This window comes from Rana temporaria, chromosome 1 (genome assembly GCF_905171775.1).
Source record: "Rana temporaria chromosome 1, aRanTem1.1, whole genome shotgun sequence".
In the NCBI taxonomy this organism is placed as follows: domain Eukaryota; kingdom Metazoa; phylum Chordata; class Amphibia; order Anura; family Ranidae; genus Rana; species Rana temporaria.
The window spans coordinates 588,086,178-588,092,177 of record NC_053489.1 but is presented as its reverse complement, the minus strand read 5'-3'; positions in this window follow the sequence as shown (position 1 = coordinate 588,092,177).

The following is a 6,000-nucleotide window of genomic DNA, read 5'->3' as shown; positions in this document are numbered from 1 at the left end:
TCCGGCCGGAGCTCCAAATTTGACATGCCTATTTTATACTGTTTATATGTAAGTGCGTTTTTTTCTTCTTTTTAATAAATGTTACCTACGTTATTACACTATTGTGGCCCTTATGTGTCTTCCATGATAATCGGGATCCCAATTTTCCATTCATTGGTTTGAGACGGAGGTGTACATGGTATTCAGCCTTTCTACATTCCAACTACCACAGTGTTTATCCACACGCCTTCTGGGGTCTTCTTTTAATTAAGAGACCGCTGGACATCTGGTAAGCAGACATATTGATTTTTGGTGGAGGTTTTTCTATCTATTGGATCGTCACCACAGCCTTTGATCAACACTTTTGGACTGTTTCTTCTGTTTTCTTCACTGCACTGGGGATCAGGACTTTTTTTACGCTTTAGATCATCTATGGACACTGATCTATGTTATGACCTTTAGAAATGTTTTTCTTTTTTGTATAGCGCATCTTGTTTTTTCTATTTCTGGTTCATGCAGAGTAAACCGAGCGTGTGTAGGAGGCTTGAGGGAGAGAAACTGAAGGAAAAGAGATGCTGAAATACTAGTCAGTATCAGTGTACAAAGGAGTGTTTGCTGGGAACAATAAATCACCTCTAACATTGGGTGTCCTATGTGTGTGGATGTTGCTGCTTTATGTAAAACTGTTAGTTACCTTTTTACATTTTAGAATTGGGTGTTTTGAGATTGTGCATTGGCTGGAAAAAAGTTGAGAAACACTGTTCTAGTTACATGAGTCCTGGCCAATGAAGAAGCTTTTCCTATTCTAGTCATACAAAAACATATACGTACCCACACCAACTGGCCTATCTGAAAAATATGTATTCATTAAGTGGAAATGTATCAAATAGCCCATGTCTATAGGACCATTGTATCAACCAAGTAGCCAGTTCACCAAGCATTCAGAAAAAGAGACTAGGCTCTAATTCAGTGTTTCTCAACTCCAGTCCTCAAAGCACCCCAACAGGTCATGTTTTCAGGCTTTCCATTATTTTGCACAGGTGATTTGATCCGTTTCACTGCCTTAGTAATTACCATAGCTGTTTCATCTGAGGGAAATCCTGAAAACATGACCTGTTGGGGCACCTTGAGGACTGGAGTTGAGAAACTGCTCTATTCATTGTGAGGTCTAAAGTCATCACTTAAAGTGGATCTGCACCCTCAAAAGAAAAGTTCCTCCTCTCCACACCTCTGCACAAGGTTCATGCCTTTATTTTTTATTACCTTTTTTTAATTAAAAGGTCCGATCCTGCCCCCCACACGTCATTAGCCTAGGCAAATGACATGCAATTTGCTTCCTGTGTGTCAGCTGGGATTTGCACATCACATATCCCAATAGGCATTGTGACGGTATCGGTATGATATCCCCGTCAAGCATTCCCTCCTCTCCATACAAGAACATCACAGGATTCCCCACACATGAGTCAAGACTGGATGCTGGAACCAAGACACTTTATTGACACAAAAACTCAGCTTATATGTGGTTACAGCCTGTTAGGAACGCCCCCCTCACACAGTGGGGTTTCCCATACAGATTATAGGAGACAAGTCGGAGCCGACCATGCAGACACGTTTCTTTAGATAAAGACATCAGGGGAGTTAATTAATACACTGAAGCAATCAGAATAATTAACATACTACTTCTCTAATCATTTAGCCTGATGATACAATACACATCTTTTAAGGGTAAACACAGATCTTCTTTACACAACACAATAGATCAATTAACCTTTAGAATAGTGAGGGGACATTAGCACGTCAATAACCGGTCAGAGGAATGAATCACACATGAAATTCCTTTCTACCTATACCCATGGCTAGCAGGGAGCAGTATACTGAGACATATAGGCAAATGTATCACAATGGCCCCCCTTTTGCTCCCTGCTCCGGCAAATCCGGTTGGACCTTCCCTGGTCCAGTAGGGTTGACGGGTTCAGAGCTTTTAGTCCGAGGTTAACTCCGTTTGGCATGACTGACCTCCCTTGGCAACTGCTTCAGACTCAGGTATGTCACCGGGTCGTCAGATCACACGCCGGTCAGTCCCCAAGTCTTTGTGCGATCTGCAAAGTCACCAGAAGTCAGTGTGAAGACAGCGAATGGGTCTGTGCGCCGCCGTCTAGGTGTCCCGCTATGGGAGGGGGCAGGTTATGGCTCTGAAGTGACAATCACAGGAGATTCATAAAAAGAAAAAGTTAAATTTGTTGAAATGCTGTAGCACTGGTGCTCAGAGTCCGGGGGGGGGGACTCAGAGCCCCATAAGGTCAGCCACCCCCTGCTCCCTCCGCAGCCGCCGGTTCTCCTCTTTGAGCTTCTCCAGCTCCATCTCCAGTTCATGGAGCCTGGGGGGGTCAGCCCGCTGTGACCTCAGGTGGTTGTTCTCCTCCTCCATGCGGCTTATGCACTCCTCCAGCTCTATGTACTCACGGATCAGATCCTGCTTGCTCATGTCCTGCAGGCTTTCCACGTGGTCCTTCATCATCAGGAACTGGGTGGTGGTGTAAGGGGCCACCGGTGGGCCCTTGGCGAACATCTCGGCCCGCATCTGGGGCGCCCGCTGCGATTCCATCTCCTCCAGTCGCTTCTTCTCCTCCCAGGTCCGCTGGTTATATGACTTCCAGGACCTCTTCTTCTTGGAGGGTAGCTGGTGGTACCTCTTTCTGCCCAGCTCCCTCCAAGGCCCCTCCGGCTCATGGCTGTCGCCCATGACCAGCTGACAATGGTGTTCCCTGTTGTCCGTAATAACAGATTGTACCATGAGGGCTTCGTAAGGGGTGCCCAATTGTTCTTCCTGACCCAGCTCCTGGGGATCCCAAGCCGAGTCTACACAATGGGCTGCTGCTGGTGGGCGGTACCCAGGTTGAGACCAATTTGACCTGGTGTTGTCATTCATGGTGCAATTCTGCTTGAAGTGACCCAACTGTTTGCACCGGAAGCAGCGTTGTTCGTTGTCCTCCTGGCGTGGGTAGCGAGGGCTAGATGTCATCGGTCTGTTAGGCGGTTGGTATCTAGCGGCTGGTGGGTGTGAGGGTGCCGTTGGTCGTGGAGGTTGTACCCGTGGTGTGACCTGGTTTGTCTTGCGAGTATCCGCATATTCATCCGCCAACTTCGCGGCCTCCGGTAGAGTCATGGGCCTGCGATCTCTCACCCAATCCTTGACGTCCGTCTGGATGTGATTGTAAAATTGCTCCAGGAGCATTAGTTGCAAAATGTCCTCTGCGGTGGTGGCCTGGCTGCTGTTAACCCAGTTAGAGGCCGACAGGGACAACTGGCATGCCCATTCCGCGTAAGAGTCTTTCGTGGTTTTGCGTGAGTCCCTGAACTTCTGTCGGTGGGACTCTGGGGTTACTGCATAACGAGCCAGGAGCACTTCTTTAACCATGGCGTAGCTATGGATATCCTGATCTGGCACGGTCCGGAAAGCATCAGAAGCTTTGCCTGACAGTTTGCCTGACAATATTGCAACCCACTCTCTTCTAGCTATTCGGTGCAGGTTACATTGTCGCTCAAAATCCGCCAGGTAGTTATCAATCTCACAGTCCTTTTCATCAAAAGCTTTAAAAGCGCTAAACGGAATCTTCCTTGTGTCTGCTGTGCTGTACTCACTGTTTGGAGAATGTGCGGCTGCTTGTTGGACTGCTGCCAGTTTTAACTGTAGCTCTGCGTCCCTTATTTGTTTATCCTTCTGTAGTTCTGCGTCCCTTATTTCTTTAGCCTCCTGTAGCTCTGCGTCTCTTATTTGTTTGTCTCTTATTTGTTTAGCCTCCTCCGCTAACAGGTCCATCACTTTCAGCACCACATCCGGCGTTGGGTTCGGGCCGAACCACGCTAGCTTCTCTCTCATTAGCTTGTTGGCTGGCGATTCCTCCTCCTGAATCACTGGTGTCTCCATCTCTTGTACTGCTGGCGTTGCTGCAATCCCGTCCTCCTGGTCTAGCTCCATTGATTCTGCTATGATGACCCGCTTGGTTTTGTTGCTAGCAATCCTTCCACGAACTTCCAGTAGTTCTTCCAGTGTCGGCTTGGAATCCGGGTGTGAAGGGGAGTAGAAGGGAAAATCCCGCTGCTACCAACCAATTGTGACGGTATCGGTATGATATCCCCGTCAAGCATTCCCTCCTCTCCATACAAGAACATCACAGGATTCCCCACACATGAGTCAAGACTGGATGCTGGAACCAAGACACTTTATTGACACAAAAACTCAGCTTATATGTGGTTACAGCCTGTTAGGAACGCCCCCCTCACACAGTGGGGTTTCCCATACAGATTATAGGAGACAAGTCGGAGCCGACCATGCAGACACGTTTCTTTAGATAAAGACATCAGGGGAGTTAATTAATACACTGAAGCAATCAGAATAATTAACATACTACTTCTCTAATCATTTAGCCTGATGATACAATACACATCTTTTAAGGGTAAACACAGATCTTCTTTACACAACACAATAGATCAATTAACCTTTAGAATAGTGAGGGGACATTAGCACGTCAATAACCGGTCAGAGGAATGAATCACACATGAAATTCCTTTCTACCTATACCCATGGCTAGCAGGGAGCAGTATACTGAGACATATAGGCAAATGTATCACAGGCATTATCTTTGATTCACAAAGGAGGAGGGAGTGGCGGGCTAAGCGCTGCATCATCAGGAGGCCCACCGGCTGAAACCCACTCGATCAGTGGAGGAAGAGAAGACATACCTCCCAACTGTCCCTGATTTCGAGGGACTGTCCCTGATTTGGAGCAATATCCCTCTGTCCCTCATTCTCCTCATTTGTCCCTCATTTTGGTCTGATCTATATAGATGTATATAAAATGCACTTTTTATCTATCAAAACGTGTTTCTCAGTGCTAAACCTTTCATCTGATTTCTAAATTGCTGCATTTGTAAATTCCAAAAGCCAATATAAAGAAATAGTAGTGGTAAAAAAAGCACTTGTGGGTTTAACCAATTTTATTTTTTTGTACAATTCTCCTTTAAGGGGGCGTGGCAAGGCGTGTGTCCTATGCCTACATACTTTTGCTGATAGGTGTCCCTCATTCCCATCTCAGAAAGTTGGGAGGTATGAGAAGAGGATCTCAGCAGGACAGTGTAGGCCTGCAGGGTGGGTGAGTATCTAAACGGTTTAGAAATAAAATAAATAAAAAAAAAAACATGAGGGGGAGGGTAAAGATCTGCTTTAAACATGAAGCTATTTTTTTTCATCTGCCATGCATTCCAGAAAAAAATTAACATGCCAATGTTGAATTACAACTAAAGGCTCTTGTATGGCAATCTAAAAAGTATAAAATCCAGGTACTATGTGAAGCACAAGCCTAATAAAGTTGGCAAAAACACTTTCTTTACTTTCCCTTACTGAGCCAAATTCTCCTTTATTTGTGTCCCACATGCCCCTCCTCCCAGACACTGCAGGACACAGTGTGGGCATTTCAGCAACAGAGCAATGCTTTCAATCCAGAAAGTAGTGGGCAGAACTAGATGTGGAGAAAATCCAAATGACAAACTACAGAAAAGGCAGTAACAAGAAACCCCCTCCCATGCAACATCTTCTCATCCCACTGTAGTTCAAGAAGGGACTGCCTGGGGGGCGTGGCCGGCCGGAGAGAAAGATGGACGCCTAAGCCTTCAGCTCGTCAGCCAGGGGAAAAAAACTAACGACGCAGGCCGCCACCGCTACTCCATCCTCGCCCATCCTCGCTCAGGAGACATCGGGGAACACGATGAGCACGTCTAGGAAACGGCTCACGGAGCACAAGCCCCAAAAACTGACGGAATTCGCCTACAAGCCGGCGGAGGGGTCCGGAGCCTCCCAAGATGGCGCCGACCAGGCCGCGCAGCGCGGCTCCTACACGGATCTCCCGGACGATAGCCCTGTGACTCCGCAAACCGCAAGTACCCCAACAAAGCCCCCCGATCAGATAGGGGGGGACCCGCTACCTACCAGCGCGGCGAAAGCCAAGAGGAGACTAGACACGCC